This window comes from Echiichthys vipera, assembly GCF_963691815.1.
Source record: "Echiichthys vipera genome assembly, chromosome: 7".
Lineage (NCBI taxonomy): Eukaryota > Metazoa > Chordata > Actinopteri > Perciformes > Trachinidae > Echiichthys > Echiichthys vipera.
Genome location: NC_139832.1, coordinates 10,031,101 through 10,056,016, shown reverse-complemented (window position 1 = coordinate 10,056,016; position 24,916 = coordinate 10,031,101).

The following is a 24,916-nucleotide window of genomic DNA, read 5'->3' as shown; positions in this document are numbered from 1 at the left end:
CAGGGCCAAGTTTCTTAGGAAACAAGAGGATTTAACAATAAGGAACTAATTACTCCTCTTCACCCTTGAATTGCACAGACTACTGGAACTACGGCAATAAAAGGGCACATTTTGCATACAGCAGCAGTCAGCTTTTATACATCTTTGTACTCCATACATCCTGAAGATGTTGAGTCATCATGATGGAGCTCTGTCTCTGTCTCTCTTGCTCTCTCACTCTGCATTATATTTGACAGTTTATTACCTAGTCTGACTAATGCTGGATTTATGACAACATAATGTCTTAGTGTATTACAAGACACAATAACATAAATGATGGCAGCCTTCTTTGTCATAAGCAAAGGTTTGTAATCAGATTTTGAAGTCAGGTAGCATTGTTTGGTTTCCAAAAATCAATAAGAATGTTTTTCTTTGGCTTCCCTTTTGTAGCAGGTTCAGAATGAAGAAATGAAATAATGAATACTGAAAAAAATGCTTGTTTTTTGTCCTTTCATTTCTTTTTCATTAAAATTATTCAACTAAATCCTTTGTTCTTTTACTTTCTCTCGCTGAGGATTAACAATATTTTAGTGATTTTATGTGTTGAGTTTGTGGTTATTACAAAGGAAGATTTGTCTTTCCTGGCTTTTAAACTAAGGGATTAAACATCACAAAAGGATTTCAGGCAATCAAATACCAAAATATGCAGACATCCAGTATGGACCACTTAACATTGTGAGGGGTTATGAGTTAGAAAAAATATATACTAAATTAATAAATGTCAGGAAATGAAAAAAAAAGCTTGATTGTTGCAGTAAAAAAGACAACAAGGAGGCTCAAAAAAAGGAACCAAGACCCCATTTACACCTGGCATTAAAATGTGTTCGGGGTGATTGGATTGTGATTGGATAGTGCTTCATTGCATTAAAAGTACTGGTATAAATCACCCAAAACACATTGAAAGACAGATTGTAATCCCACCAGATAAACCACCTTTGGGGGTGGTCAGGGACGCAATGTGACCAGAATAGAAACAAGTGTAAGTCCAAATACTTTTTTCAATCCACTTTCAACAACTACCAGCACAGGCCCTTAACATGTCCGGACAATGGGGAGCACACAACTTTCAGCCCAGAAAAAAAGTCTCCACGCAGGAACAAAAGCAAAATTCCCATTAGAGATATAAAACATTATATTTTTTAAAAATCCCAGTGCAGCCCGATGAGGTGATGTTGAAGGGAGGCAGGCAGATATGCCCCTGCTGGTGAACGGTGTACCTCCAAAACATCCCGGAAATGCATTTCACACGGAGGACTACCACAACATGTGTACTGTATAAGTCCTGCAGTGCACTGTTGATGGCATGCGGCAGTGCAGCTTCTCTGTAAGCAGCAGCAGCAGCCAGAAGGCCACCTCGTCTCTCAGACAGCCGACAGCTAAGGCAGTAGAAGACAGTAAAGAAGCGGAGCGACGTTTGGTTGTTTGAACACTCGGATCCAAACAAAGGCACTGCAGTTGAGTTTACTCCAGACTGGGAGTTGTAGCATTTATATGTTGCCGCTGTATTATGGTGCTATGTAACAATTAGTACCACACAAGAGGTAGATTCATCAGATCAAATGCAGACTAAAGACCTCGCACCTCTTACCCAGTGCGCAGTATTTGTCATCATAGCCCCCTGCAATCTGGTGCATTCTGCAAGCCTCACTTAAAATATTGTGTACTGTTTACATCATTTCATCTGGGCTTTGAAATGACCGCAAAAAATGTGAGTATACGTACTTACCTGCTTTTCTCCCCAGAGGTTGTTAGTTCAACTTCTGAATCATGTCTGACCCAATGCAGTCAGTGATCAGGCAATCAAATACTGAAGCGACAAAAATAGAAACGAAATGTGAAGCTGAAAAATAACCAATTAATAAATGAAAAAGAAAGGAGATTGATATGCAGAAAAACATCCATACTGTCTGAATTGTTTTCTTCACCAAAAAACAGTTTAGTGAACTCTTACAGCATTGCACATGTAAATCCAGTGTAAATGAACCATTTTTGCAGAGAAATGACTATTGCTTTTTGCTATTTCCAGCATGTTTCTGCAGAGTGCAATTGCTTCTGTTGAGTAATTTCTCCATGAGCTCCTTCATTATGAGAAGTACTCTGCATGTTCTACACTGATCTATATTCTGGCCCTAACCCTGCTCTTTGTGATGGGGATTACGCGCTCTAGAGGCAGGGTAATTTGATATCCATTGATTGAGTCAAGAGCCAATCTGAAATTGAAGAATTGTAGTTATTGCTATTGATTTTAATAACTAGGCTGTTACAGTTCATTCAGTGCAGCTCTAGTCGATACAGAAAGGGAACTGTTCCCTCTTCTGAGAAATATGCTGTAATACAGTTACAGACAATAAAACATTAACACTATTTTAAAAAATCACAGAATATGATGAGGGCTATAATATGTAATTTTAATGGATGTGGTGTGTATATGAGCTATTATCGCTTCCTCTGCATGCATACTTTATAGTACTGCACATATTCTTTGTCAGCCCTTTCAATAACCCCACAAAGCCTGTTAATTTAGTTTAGTCCAAGGAGACCTTCTCTCAAAGTTTATACTGATTCATATTTAACTAGTTATTGGTTTCAGTGTCCCTTAGGCGACTGTATTCATTCCAGATTTCAGTGTAGAACTAATAGACTAAATGTTCCTCATGAAACTGTCTGTAAACTCTGAACCATGATGTCTTACTTTAAGTAATAGCTATGTTAACTGTGTTTTAACTCTTTAATGTGATGCAACACTAAATTATGCTGCTAGTTTAAGAGAGCCACAAACTAGTACATTGAAATTCATATCTTTAATGTTAATTGTTATTTACAATTATCATCAAGATCCTTAGTTCCAGTAGTAAAAGGACTATTTCTGAAGCGTCTGGCAGTGTATTTCCAATATATGTCTTCCGGGGTCCAGGGGAGAGCAGTGGGAGTTTTAGCCTTAGGCAAGAAACGTTGGTCCGACAGTGAGGCGTAACATTCAATATGTGTTGGAGATGTTGAAGCCAGTGTTGACTTGGCTTTCAATAATTTTCATAACAGCAGAGAAAATATTTGACAGGGTGAGACAGGCAGATACAGAAAGAGACAGCAGAGGCCAGAGTAAATTATTTTCGGCATGAATGGTCATTTGCTCATAATCATCTGACTTGAAGTCCCAAACATTAACCTTCTGTCATATTTTGGGCACAAATTTTATAGCAGCTTGTCTTCTTGTCATGCAAATGAGTGTTTAATCAAGGTTGTGTTGATATTGGCTTGTTTTCAGTCATTTCTAATCAGGAATTAGACTATACGTGAAACTACTTACTAATACTATGGGTCTGCACATAGGCATGGCAGTGTTTTGAGCTAAATGCTAATGGCAACGTGCTATCTTGTCATGTCATGCGCTGACGTTTTGAAGTTAAAACGGTACAAAGTACAGCTGAGACTGATGGGAATGTTGTTAGTTTTGCAGGTATATTGAGTCATAAACCAATTAGGGCAGCTGTGGCTCAGGAGTTAGAGTGGGTCGTCCACTAATCATAGGGATGGCAGCTCGATCTGTGACACTGTGAACTGATTGACTTTCAACACAGAAGACGTACGGTATTTTTTGCAATAAATAAAAAATACAATATCACGGATAACAGGAAGACGTTTCTATTTGTTGTCTGGGTGTATAAAGCAGTCCTAGGTAAATTAAAATATCTTGTTTTATGACAAGAGGAACTGTTTAAATAGTAAACGAGGAGTTTCTGACAATGGAAGGAGATTTTCACGAATGCAATGATTACAGCTTTTACATCAACAAAAACCCATAATTATGCTTTTTTCTAATCATGATGTTTAATGATGACACAAACAATGATTTGTTTGAGAGGTGATGACGGCTGGTGTAGGAAAAATAAGGATGTTAAGGATGATTGTGACAGAGGTTCTATTCATTGTGGGGGTAACATCAGTCGGGATACTAGAAAAGATGATGATTTAGTTCAATATTTGAACTAATGATACACTGTGCATACTATGGGTTTCCTACGCCATATAAATCTTTGACTCTTGCTTTGAACCTTGGAAACCATATGCATGTGTAATGCAGTGCTGGAAGCAGTATTCAGTTAATTTACTTAAGGTGAACCCCACTGTGAACATACTCCAATACTACTTGTATTGGAGTATGTTCTCAGTGGGGTTTGCAAAAGGCTGCATTCAAAACCTTACATGATTTAAAATGTGTAGTACATTTTATGTGGAGATAACGTAGTTTATTTATCTGGAGAAGTGAGGACATTTTCTCACCCAATAAGAGGAACCCTCCAGTTTATCAAGATAAATCTAATTAAAATCAGCACCTTTGATGACACATGATTTTCACTGGTCAGAAAGGGCATGAAAAATGATCTTCAAATGACTTAAGAACACTGAAGTGCAGTACTCAAATGAATGTACTTAGTTACATATCCGTGCTGCTGTATTATGAAGATGGTCATTGTTGACTGCTCTGCATTATGTGATGCAGAGCCTGTGGTTGTGCAGTGAGAGGCAATCCTTGCTAAGGAGACGAAGCGTGGCTATTGCAGCTCTAAGTGGGAATGAATGGGGGGCTAATTTGATGGGAGCCACTTTTCTCCCCACAACATTTAAACCCCATTACACTAACATCCACTGTGAATACCCCACAGGTCCTTTTGAGATGAGTGAACTGCATAGGTCACACACTTACAAATGCATATAGTGTGCATGCTGCAGTTTACCTCACCAAGCAGGGTGAAAAGAAAATGGTGGTATAGAAATGACTGGCTTAAGTAAATGTTCCATGGCATTATAGTTACTAGACCATGAACAGTTCTGAGCCTTTCAAAGGTTAAAGCACACACATAGTCAGAACATCTTGTCCTCCCTATCTTTCTCTCTCTCTCTCTCTCTATCTCTCTCACACACACATGCACATTCACAACTGTGAGGCCCATTTGCACCCCTGCCAAGGTCCTATTTGGCTTTTAGACCAGGCACAGTGGACCCCTGTTATGAGACTGTCTTCACTCCTCAACTGTAAATAGCAACGAAACGACACTCAGAGAGGCCCTACTGTACCACAAACACTGTAACACTTTACAATACGGTACACAAAAATGTGAGTAGTTATTAAGGAAGGGGTGAGGAACAACCTGATTATGAACAAATCTTTAATAAGTAGTTCATGAAAAAATGAATCAAGAGCTATGAACTAGGGCTGCACAAAACTATATTAATGTATCATTAGTTCATAAATATCTGTTGCTTCGTGAGATGCTCCTGGTTAACACCTCTAAGCAGCACAGACTAGTTCCTTAATACAAATCAGGGGCGACCATGGCTCAGAATTTAAAGTTGGTTGTCCACTAAGAGCAGTACTACATTTATATAGATAAAATTTCAAAGATGAGATGTTTAACAAATATCTAAATACACTTAGTGAAAGCAGTTTGTGTTTGGAATATTTGCCTTTCTAATGATTAAGCTGTCTTACTAAAATGAAAGGAAGGAAGGCTCATTCTATCGACTTCACACTCGGAGGGTGTATTGCTGAGGACCCAAGGACGAGCAGTGTCGAGTGTGAGCTTTTGAGAGCTGATAGACATATTTGTTAGTATTGTGTTATGTACACACTGTGGAGTGTATTGAGACCCTTATTAACTGTTACACCACTGAAGTTCATGCCGGGTAATTATTTAAACCATATTCATTATGCTGGGTTGCTCGCCATCGCTCCCAACAGTATATTCAAGAACAGCTGAAGATATAAAGACCAGAGACAACGGCGATCTTACAATGAATATTCACCACTGCATTATCGATGTAACTTTCAGAATACTTTTGCTCCCAAAAATAGTTTAGTGCCACATAGCTAGCGTTTAGCAAATGACGAGTATACAGGGCACGCATGTCATGGCAGGTGTATTGCTCAGGACCCAGGGAAATGCCGTTTTGGCCTGGTCCCAACAGGTACATTTTCAATGAGCGCTGCACAAGTTACTAATGAATGAGTCGTTATTACTTTGTGTCGCTCAGTGGCTCATTCAGACTTAATCAGGAACTGTTAATGAAGTTGTCATTCTGATTCACAGATATTTGAATCATTACCTAATGATTAATCAGTATATCCCAGTCTGTCCACTAGTAACTCATAATCATCTACTACACTTCAGGAACTACTTATCACGAACTAATTTATTATCAGGCCTTAATAGTTCCTTAAAGCAGAGACTCCAGTGGCTCTCCCTCTGTGTGTGTTGTAATCTGAGTTTTCAATGTGTTTGTTTTGATAGCTTCTACAGCCAGGTGTACATGTAAGTGCATGTGGCTGTGAAAAAAACTGTCTGTAGGACAGTCTTGTGCAGTTGTTGTTTTTATGCAGCATATTGTGAAATATTACCACATATATAGTACAACGCAAGCATGCATATGCAGACACTCACGCAGAGCAGCTGCTTGCAGCCCTGCAGTTTGGGATCACCTTCCCGGGATTAGAACAGTTTGAACTTGACTGAATTTGCATCTAGCGCTTACAGACCATGCAGTGATCGATTCAACAATATTAAGATTGACAGAGGTGTGGATGCACAAACTGCTTGCTCACACATGCGTGTTTCTGCAAGTGTATGCTTATATGTGTCTGTGTGTGGGTCTACTGCCTTGTCTGTGTGAGATTTCTTGTGTAGGAGTATGTGGAGAGGGAAAATATCAATACGTTACAGGAATGTTATTTTTTCTTCTCACCGCTGTTATCTTGGCTTTCCCGCCTCCTTTACACCCCCATCAGCCTTGGAAGGATTAAATCAGCAATAAAGACCTCCATCCATGTCTTTGTAAAAGACATGAGACACTTTAACAAAGCACACACACAATGAGGAGTCTTGTATCTAGAGGCACATTTACAGCATCTATATTTGTTCTGCCTGGTATTTTGTTGTGTACATCTTTCGGGGTGTGTGTGTGTATGTGTGTTGCATTTTTATGCATTTTGTGTATGTAAAAAGAGCTGAGACATGTTGGGAAAGACAGGGGAAATGTGTTAGCAACAGCACCTTGGGCAGTGCACATTCAGATGCTCAGCAAATGATTAGAAATGGTTTTTATTGACATTGTAAATACGTTTTACACAGGCAATAGGCTGCCAAGGGGATAAAAGACTCATGCCATCAAAGCCACGTGTGGCAGGCATCCCACAACGCAGGACTGTGTGTGTGTGTGTGTGTGTGTGTGTCTGTGTGTGTGTGTGTGTGTGTGTGTGTGGGGGGGGGGGGGGGGGGGGGGGTGCCTGAGTTTCAGTGTTTTTCATAGCTTTTCTTTTAATTACCTCCCTTGCGAATTAGCTGAGGAATAGGAGACGGGCTATGTAATGTTAAGTATCTTTGGCTTGGAATTATCTGTTTAGTCTCTTCCATTTGATCTTCAGGAATAAGTCATTAGTTTTGCAATCTGCTCCCTCTCCATCCCTCCCTTTTACTCCCCTTCTCTTCTTTCTCTCCTCCCCTCGGTAGTGTCTTTATTTAGGCAGTTTCTTTGGAGCAGGGTAACTCAAGTTCCCAAGTTACATAAAGAGATGTGAAAAGATGAGAGGATTTGGTAAAGATATGGTTAACCGAAAAGATAGAGAGGACAAGTGAAAGAGAGAGGATGTGAATCTTCACTTCCAGCTGATCGGGGAAATGAAGGGGTTCATTGTACAGTACATTGCACACAGTGTGAGGAGGCCGCTTCTTCTAGCTGCAAGGCACAAACAAAGATTAAAACTGTGAGCGTGTGTGTTTGTGTGTATGTACTTGTGTGTGGTGCTCAGACAGGGTGCAGATAAGAAGACTGTTAACAATGGATGAAGAGCAACCATTGGATGATAATTGGCTGACCAGATGCTCTTCTCGCCGCATACAAATAACAGTCTTTAACTTTACCATGCCTCTGGCTTACTCTGTGCCATTACTGGTTAGTGTGTATGCAACGTGAGCCCTCACTCACACTGAGAATCCTACTATTTTTAGGACCCATACTGTACCCACTCTCCTAGATGACAACGATATTTGTATTGATATGTTTCTATTTAACTGTGACAGTGAAGTGTTTATCAGTCATTTGCTTGTCTCTATTTTAAATACAAGATTTCATTATCCAGTACTGTAATGCTTCGGTTAAAAAAAAAAAAAAAAAAGTTAACGTCTCTCTTTCTCTTTCTCTGGGATGTTTGCTTGGTGTTCCAGGTTTGCTCAGAGCACTTTCTAAGTCTTTTTCAGACAGGGTGCCAAACTGTGTCAATGCCAAGAGAAGCATTAGCGGACCCTTCTTCTTCCCCTCTATTCCCTTTAATCCCCTCCGATCTTGCACTCCATCCTCCTTTTCATTTCCTCACTCTAGTCCTTTTTCCCCTTAAGTGTCAATAACTCTTTCTTGCAACACACATACACACTTGCACACAGGCAGTAGTTGCAGTGTCAGGCTTTCCACAGGGGCTGGTATAGTTATATTGTAGACTCTGTGGGTTTAGTAAAATCCTCATTAGGACTCGGTGTAGGTGTGAGCATCCCTGCTGCTGTCTCGCAACAAACTGCTTACATCGACAGAATACTCACAAACACAAACACACAGCTGCACATGTACCAAACGAAGAGGAGAGTCAGACACTGATACAAGGCAGGTAACATCCAAACCCATGCATATGCATACTCACACACAATGTATGTTGAATATCCTAATGTATGCCACCACCTGTTTTCCAACATCTCAAACACAGACACATTTTCAAAGTTTTTACACTGGACAGCAAGCAGGAAATTTGGCTGCCTTTTCACTGGCCTGGTCTGCATATTTCTGACAGATAACAGCATATTGCCAGCTTGATTTAGCAACCAAATGTGCTCCCGGACCCTACACATATTGGCGGCTCGATTTCCATGAAAATAGAGTTTTGCGGCTTGCCAGCACATTGGGCGAAGGTGTCGATGACGTGAACTGCAACCCACAGCCAGGAGTTTTAAAAGCAGGAAACAGCAAGTGACAGGAACGAGAAACAGCACGTCATCAGTTGGTCATCTCGTCAACCGAATATTGACCGTCGAGATGAGTTATTGGAAAGTCTGGGAAATCCGTGAGATGCTGACAAAGAAAGTCGTAAACTCTCAGATCATGGGGACAGTGAAAGATGGGATTCTTTACAAAAAGGTGGCCGAGGAACTTTGCTGATGTGGCTTTATTTGGGAGAAGAAACAAGTGATCAGCTTTTTAAAGGTCAGTGACCACAATAACAGGAGCACAACTTGCGTGCTTCGCGTCACTTCACATGTTTAGGCTTCGCCTATCCCAGAAAGTCGGCTTTTGGGAAAGGAGAAAAAAAAAAACGACCGGGTTTCACAGACAGGACGTCAAATTGCCGCCTTTGCCTGGCCACTAATGTGATGGCTTTTCTGTATAAAAACACCCAAAGTGTTGGTGTTGTTGTGTGGTGACATTTTATTGCAGGATGATGTCTCCTCCCAATTAATGTCAGTCAGAATGTATTCAAGGAAGTACTCAAAAATAACTTTGAATAAGACCTAGTACATTGTGGTGCCATCACCCTGGTAAACCAATTATACTATTCAGAGACTACCGAAATACCAAGCATCATTTTTTAATCTGACAGCTATTTGACCTGGATAGTGCTGACAAAGGCATTTGTGTGGATTTTTAAAGTACTAGAATATTACATCTCGAGATGTAAACTGTACATTGTGTACAAATTTAGTGGTGGTTGGGAAGTAAAGCAAGTACAGTGTGTTACTGGCATTAATTAGTGAGCATCTTTCATCACTATTTGTTCAATTAGAAACTTGCAGAGGACTGAGAGTTGAGGGCAGAGCCCAGTGACATTAGGTTCATCATCTTATTGAACAGGAGATGACACAGGCTCAGACTTCCTTAAAAGAAGTCCATACACACCAGCAGGGCCATCCTTGGCAGCAGAGATAGGAGACAGTTAGCAATCCAAAACCTTGTTCAGGAGAATAATCTTAAAAAGAGCTGCAGAGAGTTAACAGTATTTAGAGACCAAGGAATGAAAAATGTCAGCCTTTGTAGTCTAACATGATGTATAGGCAATATGTAAGTATTTGACATTTTCCATGAAGGTTTCCCAAGTAGTCTCTGCTTCCAGTTAAGGTTTTTTTTCTGCTCTGCTCAGCATGCTATTGTCACTGAGTCCCCAGCTGCTTCTGAAATGTATTAAAGATCCAGCCATTTGAATACATGTTTAAAGACTTGATGGCTGTTAATCAGTTCCATATTTATTCAGTTTCAGATTTTTTAACCTACAAAAAGGACGTGAAAGAAAATGTCTAATTAAAATTAATTTTCAAGAGGAATGTGTTTTTGTTTCACTGGCTGTTCTTTAGATCACAAGCAACAACTCCAGATGGCACGTGCACTTCCTTTTTGTAAATAAGCATAATTGCATTGGGATTTAAATGAAATGTTTTCTTTTCCTCTAATTTTTCACATATCTCGGTAATAGGTGTATTGTTATTAATGTTGGTTCTGATTAACTAAAACCATATTCACAAAAATACTATCTGGGATTAAAGTAGCAGCGGACTCTTACAGTCAAAACGGATTCTGCAGTACCACTCAAACACAGGATCCAGCCTGCAGCAGGAACCTTTATCTCAATACCTTCAACAGATCTACAATATTCACCAAAGAACTGTAAGAGCTACAGAAATATTAGTGTTGATATGTAAATTCTTGCAAAAACAAATGGCCATATTGGCTTGAAGCATGTCTGACGGCATCTTCTTGATTACAGCCGATAGCTCCATATGAGAGCACGCATCCAGCATGACAGCAGAGTGCTGTGACTAATGATGTCTCCATCTATTCTAGAGAATAACTGCAGATGTTTAGTTACATTTGACAAGTTAAACATTCACTGTATATGTACGGGCGTAACATTAGTGAGGCTGATTGCTTTCCCTGAATGATTGTGAAGAACACCTGTGCAAGCTGCACGTTATGAAAGACACAGGCGTGCACATGCGCATCCACACAGAAAAATTAGCATGCGCTTAAACGCGGTTGTGTGAGCACATTACTCTGTATCTCTCTCACACTTTTACACACACACACACACACACACGTACACGTACACGCACACACACACGCACATGCACACACACACACTTAAACTTATACTCGAAGGGATGCTCATTTGGCTAACAGACCTCATTACACGGGTGGATGGACCATCGACCCCTTGGTGGAGGAATTAAAGAATTCTCCCTTTTCTTCTCTTCTATCCAGAGTGTGTGACATGATGTCTTGGAGTTATTTACCTGGTCTCTGTAGCATGACAGCTAATCTCACCTGCAGCCCCAAGACCTCACACGTGACAGTTAAAATGTCTGCAACAACATGGTGGAAGGAGAAATGTTTTCAAAATCCTTCTGTGATTTTGGAGAGCAAACATTTGACCATGTAGACAATGAGCTTTCTACTTATTGTTGAATTTTGATAATGAATGATGAATTGTTACTGTAAGGACATGAAGATATATGTATGTATATATATATATATATATATATATATATATATATAGAGAGAGAGAGAGAGAGAGAGAGAGAGAGAGAGAGAGAGAGAGAGAGAGAGAAACACACAGAGAGAGAGAGAGAGAGAGAGAGAGAGAGAGAAACACAGAGAGAGAAACAGAGAGAGAAACAGAGAGAGAGAGAGAGAGAGAGCGAGAGTCTAGTTAATAAAACATTCATCATTTATTTGAAAATATCATCCTGTCCGTTTTAACTGACTGGAACATTTAACCAGTTTTACAAGTCAAAGACAATGTACTGTCTGTAAAATCAATTGCACGATGCCTTATGGGTCTCTGGACAGTCTTTTAACAAGTCTGAGAAAGTAATATCACTTAATCAAATCTCACAAAATCAGTTATCAAGTTGCATTGCGGGAATTGCAGGGTCGACAGGGACTTAAAATTAGCATATCTTGGCTTCTGCTGCATGTTTATCTATCTTTTTCTAATCTCTGACTTAGAAATCATTAAACTTCATAGAAAACCAAATCACAGGAGACCCTTCAATTAGTTATCTACAAAAATGTATGAAAAAGCATTCTTTTTTTTTAGTAGGCTATCAGTTTTTCCAAAGAAATTTAGGTCAAAAGCAACTAGATCTGGTTGCTTTGTCTAGGACAGGGATGGGCAATTCTGGTCCTGGAGAGCCACTGTCCTGCATGTTTTAGGTTTCTCCCTACCCCAACACACCTGAGTCTAACAATAATCAAACTGTGACAAGCATCAGCTGCTTGACAACAAGCAAATCATTAGAATCAGGTGTGTTTGAGCAGAGAGAAACCTAAAACATGCAGGACAGTGGCTCTCCAGGACCGGAATTGCCTACCCCTGGTCTAGAAAGACAATGACTGTCGTTGGCACTTGGGGCACAAAGGGTTCCAGTGACATCAGCGGCCTTGTGAACACCCTCACTAGAGGTTAAATACCTGGATCTCCACACCAGACATTTGGACCAGTCCCAGCCTGGTCAGATGCGTAAATTAACTGATGAAGCCTCTTGGTTGAGAGATAAAACGTCTTCCTAGACAAACCAACCACGTCCAGTTGCTTTTGACTGAAATTTATTTGGGGATAACGATGACCTGAACAAATTAGAATATTCACAGGCCCAAAATCAGTATTGTAAATGGCGAGTGTCACCTGCATGTGTTTGCTGGCCATCATATCTAATAACCGTTCAGAGACCCTCCCCACTAAACCTGCTTAGAGCATGTACTGTATACTTCATACACCTACACACATTTATACACACCTGAACCACTCATGTGCACATGTGATAGGGTATGCTAATGACACCTCATATCTCAAGGGGCCAGTATAGATGTTATTTATATTTGGTAATTCAAGTCTGATGACAGTGTTACTTCTATTTATTCTAATTGTTAGGCAATCAGGGGTTCCAGATGTGTCCTGAAGACTGCGGGCCTGTTATGCAATCTGTGGCCACAGCCATGGAGGCTCAAATTATCATGACAACACTAATTAACATGATGACAACCAGTTAAATCCCCACCACAGCTGGGCTCTGGTCAACATGGTAACACATCACAGCCAAGTGTTCTTGACATCCTTTCCAGAACATTGGGCATAGTGTCCCACACAATTGCTCTGTCACACACACCCACAGCCACTCGCACACACTGCTTACTGCACTGCGTACATACACATGAACAAAGAAACATACTGTAGACACACACAATTACAAGCCTTAGGTGGTGTATATGTGTGACTGGATTTAGGAACAGCTTGAAGCCATGTCTCATCTTTGGTGATCTCCCAGCTGCAGGCCAATGGAGGAAAAACTATCAAACCAATGAAGCTTGGTGAGGTGAGTGTGTTTGTGTGACTGTACGAATATATCAGCTGCACATGTGAACATCAAATGCCTTGGGGGAAAATATATCTGGTAACAACTTCCCTCAGTTATCATCTCAGCTTTCCTCCTTCATTGAGAAATCTCCAAGACTCTGAGGTCACTTTTGGTCATGACCATCCCTCATCTCTCCTCCCTCCTTCTCTGTGAACTAACTTCTGTTCTTATATTGCATCCCCTCATCCTCCCACCCTGAAGCCCCCATCTCCACTAAAGATGTCAGACAATGGTTTCACACTGATCAAATAGGACAGTGTGTCAGTTCCATCACAGGCCACAGGGAACAGTAGGCGCAAGTGAAATTGTTTATGTGAGAGTGAGAACCTTTGCGTACATGTGTGGTAATATGTCCGTCTGAGTTTGTGTGTGTGTGTGCATAGGCATAAAACATTGCAAAGGTCTAGATGTGTGTGCATGTGTGTCTGTCTGCGATGTTGTGACGTCAAGATGTTGCCTCAGGAAGCAGGAGAAAGAGAGCATTGAAATAAAGGAATGCTGTTAGAAGGAAGAGAGGTACATCAAGCAAAAAACATCAAGCAAAATGCATATGTGACGCAAAATAACTGTTATGGGTTATATGATTGATGATATGATCCACAAACTCTCTCTATCCGTGGATGTGATGTTCTGTATCTTTCGACCAAGAAAAAAGGCTACTTATTCTATCTGCACTTGTCTTGCTCTTGTATCCTTCTCTCTTCTTCACAGGCTGTGCACCAACATAGGATGACAAACAGGTACGTCACTGTGCAGAGCAGAGATTCAGCATTCAAACAATCGTCAGCCTGCTAACTTGTTGCTCTGCTACCGTACTGTTCTGCCGGGAAATGCAGTAAATTAAACCAAGTAAAGTTAAGAGCAGAGGAGCCATGAGTAATGAAATGGCCGCAGTAGTACCAATGCAATACGGCTTTGTGCTGAGTGTGTGAGAGAGAGACTTGTAAAAGAGCTAATTTTCAACCAGCTTTCTTGCAGTACATGCCTGCCACTGCACAAGGAGCTCCCCCTCACCCATTCTACGTGGTAGTTGTAGTTTCTTGTCACCATTAGTAGAGACTGTAGTCTGCAGTGTAGTTCACACACTTTACTGATAAACCAGAAAATTGATACAGCAACATATGTTGAATGAAAGTATCTTATATGGCCTATGCATTTTAGATATTTTTTTATTTCCCCGGCCCCCAAGGCAGTCAACCAAGGTACACAAATATACCAATATTTCCAAAAGTTAGATTACTAACGCTGGTCTGTTCAGCTCAGATGTTGTGTTCAGGGCTGTTTATCCCCCTCTTTCTGTCTCTTCTTGTAAACCCTGAACTGTTTTGCACTGTGGCTAAGGTAATGGTGAGTGAATTATGTGATTCCCTCACTCTTGATCCCGTGAAATCATGAATCACTTTTGGGTTTGGGTAAGTGTTGGTCCCTGAGAGACACCATATTCCTCTTTTGGGTCTCAACGTTTGGAAACCCCTGAAACATACAATAAAAATACAAAGAAATCCTGACTTTCCTTAATTTTGAGTGACTGTGTGAGCTACACTGATATGGTTAAAGGCAAGTATATGCAACTACTCTGTCACAACACATTCATTTTTAACCCAACCAGTTCGATGCAAGAATATTGCCTATTTGTAGCCATGCCTCCTTCAGTTAATCTTTTGAAGCTGTGAAAATGCACTATTGGTGCCGAGAGCAAAACATAATGCCCCTGTTAACAGAATCTTGGCAGATAAGGCAGCACAGTTTATTTGTGCTGTTAACATTTAATACAATGTGTTTTTCAACCATGGCCTCTTGCTAAAATATCTGAATCGAATTCAGATCAAAATTAGTCTTTATGGCATTGTGTGAATATAGTTTTCATCATTCATATCTGGCTGTTAAGTGGGGTTGTGTTGTTTTGAGTCACGATGTTTCATCAAGAAAATGGGTTAGTTAAATAACTTCACCATTGGAATGCTGATACAAGCCTTGTTTTAACTTCCCAACCGTGTATTATTCAGTGCTAAGCAAATATCGTAGGATGGGAAAAGAAGCTGAGACTATCAGCTAATGCCTTCTTCAAATTTCATCCACATAACTCTGCATGACGCATAGTCTTGCTACTTTTGGCACGGACTTTCAGCCGCTTGTGCCATTATTGCTGCATGTGGCAATTGTTTACATTCTTATGGGCCCATAATTTATCTTCATTTATTCTGTCTTTCACACCTTCCCTGTAATTTTATGATACAAGCACAATTCTATGACACTTTCCTGCTTTGCACACAGCCACACTTATTGATTATATTGTTGTAATATGTTTACACAATTAATATTATTTCAAAGCTAGCAAAGCTAGTGTTTCAAAGATTTATACTGTAATGATATCTGCTTATGAAAGAAGAAAACGCAGACTTAAGCATTTATCCTACCCTTTTCTTTTGCATATTCAGTGATTTTAAATATTGCAGAGCAGTGATAAAAGTCTCTATTTGCTTCAGCCACTTTACCTCCTTCAACAACACTCCTTTTATCTGAACTTGCCCTTATTTCCGAAGATTTAACAGCCGTTTGGTAGACTTTTGACTTGTGTTTGAAATGTTATATTATGTAAAATCTCAGAGTGCATTAAGATCAGGACCATGTCCCTACATTCCGTTGAGTCAGCTTTAACTCAGTATTTGGTTATTCATACTGTCACTCCCTTTAAAATACGGTCCATCAGATTTCAAAGTTCGACACAACCATTAGTCAAACATGGACACAACGGACACACACATGCAGCTTCAGCCTTTTCCTATGGGTATTGCTGATGTGACAGAGAAAACCTGGTCTGACGTAGCAGGGTGAGGATTACAATTGCAAGCTTTTACATATACACACACACTACGCAGGCCTTGAGCAGATGGATGAAGTAGGAAGGATGCGACCAGAGGAATGATGCATGACAGGGACAGCTGTGCTAAGCTCACTTCATTCAAGATATACAAGCTCAGTCACCGTACACTGGCAGCGGGGCAAAATGTCTAAGCGAGACACAAGTGCAAACACAACCGATGACTGTTATGCAGACACTCAAAGGAGAAAAAAAGACATATGACATATTTCAGAGGAACAAATGGATATGCATTTTTAGGTGAGGCCAAAATATGTATACCCTCTGTACTTTTCAATATGACTTTACAGAGACTTTAGAGTTTAATTTAATCCCCACATCAAGGACATTATCACAGAGCTCATATTATAGGTGTGGTCAAACTCGGGGACGGATCTGAAAATTTGGATTAACTGGTATATTTATACTCAAAGATAATCTCATTCAGATTTCATGTATTACACTTTGGAGACAGGTTAGTGTGTCTAAAGGTGTTTTCAGACCAAACATGAAGTGCATTTTCGCCATGTATTACTTGTGCTGATATGACAGCTGGAGTATTCTGCAACTTGCAAATAATCGCTCATTTACGTTACTGTTAACTTGGATTATAGAAAAGTACCACCTATAGTTGGAATCAAGTAAATACATATCTTCCCATGGGCATGTATTGCGTCGATTCGCGTTACCCTGCACAAAAAAATTGTCTTTGCATTGACTTTGTTGCAATCACGCCATAAGAAATATTTGCTTCTTGTTTGGTCTGAACACACCTTTACACATATAGCTGCTGTTTGTTTGTAATCTACACTGTCATCTACACCTAACTCAATCTCAGAACCCATCAGCTATGGGTATGATTATTAAGGCTCTGGGGGCACGGTGCAGTCAGCGGATATCGGGCCAAGGCTTCCTCTCCCGCTCGCCGGTCATTCATATACAGTGTCTGTCTATAGTACACTTAACTCAACATGGCTGTAACTAATGTCGTGGTCACGTGATGAACAAATAATCCCTGGAAAATGCAAAGGCTCAAAACAACAATGTGGAAATCACCTTGAATTCAAAGTAATGTCAAGCTGTGATTGAGTTTGCTTCACATGTATGCTGCTCCTAACTCTCGTCTGTTTTATTCTATAATTTCACACAACATATGGGCACTGAATTACAGAGGACATCATGCTTAACAGTGAACTGAACAGTACTTGTGTCCTGTAATTGCATTTTCAGTCTTGAACAATTGTAATCTGTCTTTTGCAATCTTCAGTATTTAATCTATATAGATAGTGACAAATAGCAAACTAATATGCACTTCATGTGAAGCTGGTCACGAGTAATGTTCATGTAAGTAATGGGCAGTAATCTATCTCTGGCTATACTCTATCCATGCTATACTGTACGCATTGTGCTGACCTTAATTATCACAGTTTCCCAATTTGTTCAATATATGACTCACCCTGCCAGCAGCAAGCGAGAAGCTAGGGGGAGTTCCATTAAATGTAAAAATAAAAAAAACGTGCATTTTGATGGATTGCTGTTCTGATCAAATGAAAAATGACTGCAGACATATTGAATTGTTGACTTATTTCAATATTCAATATATCTGATGTATCGAATCTCTGATTACTTTTTGAGATTTATATCAAAACAGTCTGAGTAGAGATTCACAGCTACAATAAATACACAAAGACACTGACTTGAGGAAGGGTAGTGAAACATCCTTCTTATCTTAATATTTCATACATACAGCGGAAGAACAGAAGAGCTCTCCATTTTTAATAACCTAAGGGGGATTTACTACCAAACCTTTAGTGGATATAGTAAAAAACAAAGTTTTGCATTTCATGACTATTAATGGTGTTGTCTTTGAGTCACTTTAGAGTATTGTGTATATTTTAAGAAATGGCAGAGGAGAAAAGACAGAATGAAACACTAAAAAGACAGAGATCCTGTAAGTGATGTTTTGAGTTATTTCTGCTTTTGTCACATCAGAGTAACAAACCAAGATGGCCTGTCAAGCATCTCTCATTGGACACAAAATGCTTTAAACGTCAACAAAATGTTTTATGTAATACAAGTTCACAGAAGTTTAAGCAGTAGTTAGAGATAAAATGGTTTTATGCAACGGGATCTATCAGATTTAGTTGTTGTATGTTTCTCGTATGTCGTATGTCTAAGCTTTCTTCTGCTCAATATGGTGTTTTTCTCTGCTTGTTTCTTGGTCTATTTAGGCTGCTGTGGTTTGTGTAAAAGTAGACAGGGTTTGCAAATCAATACCTTTAAAAAAAAAAACCTCATATGTTCTTATGTCAGGCACAAAGCGTCCTCCCTGGGGAACCTAAAGAGGACCATTCAGTGTGCATTGTCATCATCCATAGCTATTGAGCTGAATCTAGGAATCAATACAGGGCAAATTACTTTCATTGTGTTTTAACAGTTCCCAAAAGAATAAGGAAGAGTGTGCAAACAATCCACTTTCAGATGATTGTTGTTCATTCATGTTTCAGCATGAAGCAAATTCAGACAATTGCAGACAGCAAGTGGTGATTTTAAAATGAACAAAAATGTTTCAAATGAGATGGTAATGGAGAGATACGTGTTCTCTCACAGCACAGGTTTTCTGTTGTAGTTACTGTTGTCAACTTCAGCGACAGAGAGAGACAAAAACAGGAATTAAAGAAAGGAATATATTTTGTACACAACATTAATTAAATGATGATAGACTGAATTTGTATCTTGCATCATACAGTAAAACATCTAATGTAGACTTTATCTCTCTCGTCTTCTGTATGTCTTTTACTGGCAGAGCTGCTCTTGTCATTAAGGTTCTTTTGAAGGTCACTTAGGAAATTAGCAAATGGCAAATTAGCACTGATGAATTACCTTTTATTAATGCAAAATACAGTGACAGGGGGTTGATAGTTTGAGGCTAAAGATCAAGTCAATTCCTGAGTGAAAATATATCAAAAGTACTGGCACACACAATTAGAAAGCACTGCTTATGTAATAACCTCACATTAATTATATGACTGAAAACTACTTCAAATACAGGACTTTACCTGGACACTCACAAACTTGTGATTCAAGCCAGACTACGTGTCCTGAACTGCAGTTTTCCTGAGAGATTTAACTCTAACAACAATTCCTTCAGAATGTAATCAGTTTGGTACAGGCAATGTTCGTAATTCAAATGGAAACATAGGTAATTGACAGCCCAGGGTGTTGTTTTCTGGTCCAATCAGGAGTAGGAAGTGTTTAGTGTTTAGCGCTCAGTGAAGGACAAAACTCTCAAGGATTTGTCTGTACAGACAACTTGAGATTACATATTTCTAAAGTATGCCCAACCAGACAAAACCTGTGGGATGGCTTCGCCTTGCAAACACAGGAAAGGAATGAGACACAGGAACGCCACACGCACTGAATCCCATGAGTATCGCTAGAGTAAAAGTTAAAACAATCATAGGGAAGCAATTTGACTGGGAGAGGGTGGAGTCCCCCTCCCCTGCCCATTGGGTCTCATTTCATGCCTCTAGCCATTTATTTTCATCTCCAGTGAGAATGAAAATTATCCCACTAATAGATTTATGCTTAGGTTGAACCTTTGGCTGAAACTATAGCTGAGCTTTTAAAATAAGGATGAAACCACAATAATAGCCCAAGGACCAAAAAGCCTTGCTCTGAAATCCCCATTGCTCAGTTCTGAACAGAAGCAGAATTTTCTAAATCATTCTTCCATTGTCATGCCTGCCCACATAAAGTGCCTGAGCCAGTTAAGACATTAAATTGGGGATGGCTGAAAGGGTTTATCTTAGGCAACTGGACTTGCTTGAAGTTTTGAAGAAATTTCACCTCTCATCCAAAAGGCTTCTTCCATTCTAACTGACTAGTAGGGAGTTTCAGGTATTCAACTCCTTGAGAGGTTCAGTCAGTGTGTTTACATGTAGTTTAAAAGGGGGGAGGGTATCGGCATACCCCAGGTAAAATCGGGGTTCTCATACCCCGGTTAACAGACATAGAGAACTCCTTCAGTTCCCTGATTATTTGCGCATGTACAGCGTTCTCGGATTATTATTGGGTTTCTTGTCTGCGCATGCTCCCCACTCCACAGCAGTGGCTTTTGAATAAACCCGGAAACAATGGTGCAGAAAACAACGTGAAAAAAACCTTGACCTTGAAACCGAGGGAGGACTACAAGTAACATTACTACCAAGAAGACCCGTTCATCAGAATTCTGTCCAAAAGTCGTCTGTTTGTGATTTTGACAAAGGTGAACAAGAAAAAAAGGTGTTGTCAGTTCAGCTGTATGTTGGCAGAGAGCCACCTACTGTACCGGAGGTCGAGTTACTCCGTCATTTTCCCATTCAACCCCTGCTCATATATACAAGGGGGACTTCAATAATCTGATCATTCCCTTAACCGGGGTAAGGCCATTTTCGGGTTACTGATGTGCATGTAAATGCACTGAGTGACTCCAAGATCCACCCCTCCATCAAGTGGGCTGTTAGGGTCCCCTACGTGAAGGTGTGAGTGGAGGTCTTGTGGCCCGTAGACCACTGCCAATATGTGAGTCGCTGGGGAGTGATCTTAAGACTGCATTGTACATGGCTGATAGATGGTGTCTTTGGGCCCATCCACATGCAGCCGACGTTATCGGACCCTGAAAACGGTATCTTTAGCAGTGGGAAGATTTGAAAACTTAACCCATGGCCTTGTCGTCTGGATGGCAAAACCGCATACTTTGTTAAACAATGTCATCATCAGCCCACCTCTGGCCTCTAACACCCGCGGTGACAACATTAGTGCTGTTGCATCAGAGGAGAGCAGACGGTTCGTTGAGGACACTAACTGGAGAGTGATTCATGCATCAGAGTGTCCAAAACACCACAAAAGTCCCCAATAACACCAGAAATAGTCGCTAGATTTGTCTCTAGATGGATGAGGATTTGGGAAGTCCGAGAAATTTGCCGATGTTTGTATTATACACAGCATCTCCCCGTCTCTTCTCCTCCATTGTTGGTGTTTTGCTGTGGCAGTTACAGCATCACATCCGGGCCTGGCATGTGTACTACAGTGTTCTTTAGCCAGTTTCACTGGTTTCGTGTGGATGCAGATATTATAATTTTGTGTAGAAATTTATTATAATTTGTGTTATTTTGCAAAAAAAATATACAATGTCTGGGGTAGGCCTATTTGGTGTGGTAATCTCAACAAGGTGGGTGAGTGTGTGTCTTAGTTTGTGTTAGTGATGTTGTGGTATAACAGTTCTAGTGTGCAGTGGACACATTGCACCTTGTTGGCTTCTTTTTTAAAGGTGAAATGATCCCAAACTTATTCTCTGCCTTGTCCAAATGTAGTGGTGTGCATAGAAAAACGATCTGTGGAACAATGATCCCTGCGCTGAACAGGCCGCATTATGCTCAAGATAGGAATTCATCGAGGAATCGATTCATTTTTGTAATCGAGTAACTTGAGTTACTTGAGTGACTGTTTCAGCCCAAAAGGAGTATCCCTTGTCTTTAAGATGCAGGTTGACTGCTCAGTCCTGACCTGAGGAATTGGCTCCCCTGTGTTGCGCCATGCGCTTGAGAAGCAATTGTTTTGTTTACCCAATCTACAGGTTTGTGCATTCCTCACTGCACTGGACTGCGTACACTAATTTGTCAAGCTTGTGCCCGGGTGTTTTGTCCTTCGGGTGCACAAGTTTCTACCTCAGGGTGTTACTGGGCTTGAAGTGCACAGGGATGTGATGTATTTTGAAAATCCTCCTGAGCATTTCAGAGACGCCTGCAATGTATGGAATGATGATGTTTTTCCTTTTTCTGGATGACTGAGCATCTTCACAGATAAATTGGGGATGCAATTGCGTTTTCAATTTTGGTATTTGGCATCTTTTTTTCTTGTTTTTTACAAAATCATTAAAAAATAATGCTTTTAATTAAAGAGAAAGACACATGTTGCAGCAAAGTGTTTGCATTCTCAGCATGAGAGTCTGTTCTGTGTTTTGTTGTAATTTACAGTAGGTTTCCTTTCCTTTTTCTTTCTTCTCCTAAAGGTGGGACTGGGTGCAGCAGAGACCTACAGGACAGTCGCTAACTCTTTACACTGCTACCAACATTAGCTGTTCTGTTTCAACAATCTTAAAAGACGTACACGCAAGCTGAAATTCACCGCGCTGTTCAGAGCAATTACCACTAATTAGCCACTAATTTATTAATTCCACTGAAACACTGCAGCGCTGTGCTGTCCGTCTCAGCCGGAAGGAGACATGTCTGAGTGTTGGAGTCACGTTATAACCGAGCGGTCTGATGTGTGTAGAAATCTGTGTACTTTTCATTCGTTTTTTCAGGCAATTTATTGAAGATAATAATAAATAGTAAATGGTTTTCAGGACAGCCCTAGTGTTTAGTTGCATGCCCATACGGGCTATGTAACTAAACCAAAATTATTTGATGGAAATGTGGCTTTAGGTAGACTGCCAAGTGCTTTAAGGGGGGTCTTGTTAAGTCTATATGATTTTACATGATTTGAATATAAAACACTACAAACTCACATCACCTACTTCTAGACACTGCCAAAGAGTGTTTGAGTGAAATACAAACGCCACGGGCTGGGTGGAGGGAAGGCACATTAGCTTTCTCAGGGCAGTTTATGTGGGTGTCAATCTATATAATTCCTTGGTCATTGTGGAACTATCTCTTGAAACACTCTTGATGCATTCCTTAATACATTGTTAAATTGTGAAGGCCTTCCTGCCTCTGTCACAGACAGTAAAAAAAAAAAAGAAGCTGCTTATTGGAAGGTCTCTTGCCACTCTCTTTCTTCTACCATCCTCTCATCTTAGGCCATTTACCCTCCCCCTCTCCGCTTCTTGTAGCCTTGGGCTAAAGTGTGAGTATCGTGGTGATTTAGAGGCATGCATAAAACTCTGTCATGCGCACAGAGACCAAGACAGACACAGAGAGACATAGACAGAGGCAGAGGCGGAGGAGTGCTTGTGCAAGTAAGAAATTGAAAGTGTGTGTGTTTTTACACCCGGGGAGCCCATACATTAACACAAATCCCTCAACCACCAACAAAGCCTCATTTCCATTTCATTTCAACACGTCAGTCTGCTCAACCAATTATTATCACCTTCTGAATTGGGAAAGAAAAATCAATTTCCTGAATGCTACCTACATGACCGTTGCAGAGGAAAGCTTTTTTTTCCAGCTCTGCCATATTTCAATGTAGCTACTCTCTCCCCCTTGGGAGACATCACAGGGATGGGAGAGGCAAGAAACAGGGAGGGAAGCATATATGTAACTATGCGATAAATGGAAGAGGTTGATTACTTGTCATGGGCGAGAGGAAAGGGTCAAATGAGGAGTTTAGAAATAGAGAAGGACAGAAACACTGAAAGGGTGGTGAAGCGAGCAGAGAAAGTCATGGAGGTAGCGTTATGAGAGTGTGGGACGCAGAGAATCAGTGATAACAGTGGGAGAGGGACGGGAAAGAAGAGGGAGAAGACAGGGAGGGAGGATTTTCAGTCTAAGCCAGTCGTCACTCTAAAAATAGTCTTGATGATAAACAGCTGAGAGCATTTAAATGAGTGTGAGTGTGAGTGAGTGTGAGTGTGAGTGTGTGTGTGTGTGTGTGTAAGAGATTGTCTGAGTTTAAAAACTTCTGCTGAGGCCAGTCTTTATTGTATTTCGCCCTTTTTTAACCTTTTGTGCCTCGGTCAGCACAAATGTCAATATGGTCATATCAAAATCAGTTATTCAGTGTGTTTGCCTTCTTCCATACATTGTGAGTGTGTGTCTGCTTCCTCATTTCATGTGTATTGCCTATCAGAGAAGCATCTGTCACCACACACCCACAGCAGAGCGGGTAAACGAGCACGGTGACATGCAGAGCAGCTATCTTTGCTGACAGCCTGTGTGTGTGAGTGACATGATAAGGGTTTCCTCAGGTGGCACTCTAAATACAGGTTACAGACATTGTATACTGAGAGGAGGATGAGAGGAGAGAGTGAAAAAGGAATCAGGGGCAGCAGGTCTAGAGAAAAAGATAGCTGAGTGTAGGGGAGATCGGAGAGGGATGGCAGAAAGAGCAATCAAAATCAAATATAGCTCTTCTCTTCAATGGCTGCTATACAGAAAAGCTGTCATTCCGAAATGGCAAACATAAAACTGAATAAAAAGAAAGTTAATAATGATCTGAAAAAAGGTAGTTATAGACAGTTTTTACTCTCAATAATGATGTTATATTTTAGGTAAAGGCATTGAAATATCTAGTAACTAATGCATTTTCCAATCAGCAATAGATTACTTTATATTTCCAAATGCAATTATCTCATTTTGCAACAAAGCTATTTAAATATTCAACTCTCATATTCAAATGAGGGCAAATTACTTAATATCTGCCTTTAGTAGACTTTGTAATTATTGTGTCCATAATGCCTCAACAGCAGCAAATGAGAAAAAGAGAAAATTAGTCTTGTAGAAAAGAGATAAGTATTTGCTCACTGAATAGCAATGTGTCGAGTCTTGAGTAGTGTGTGTGTGTGTGTGTGTGTGTGTGTGTGTGTGTTTGT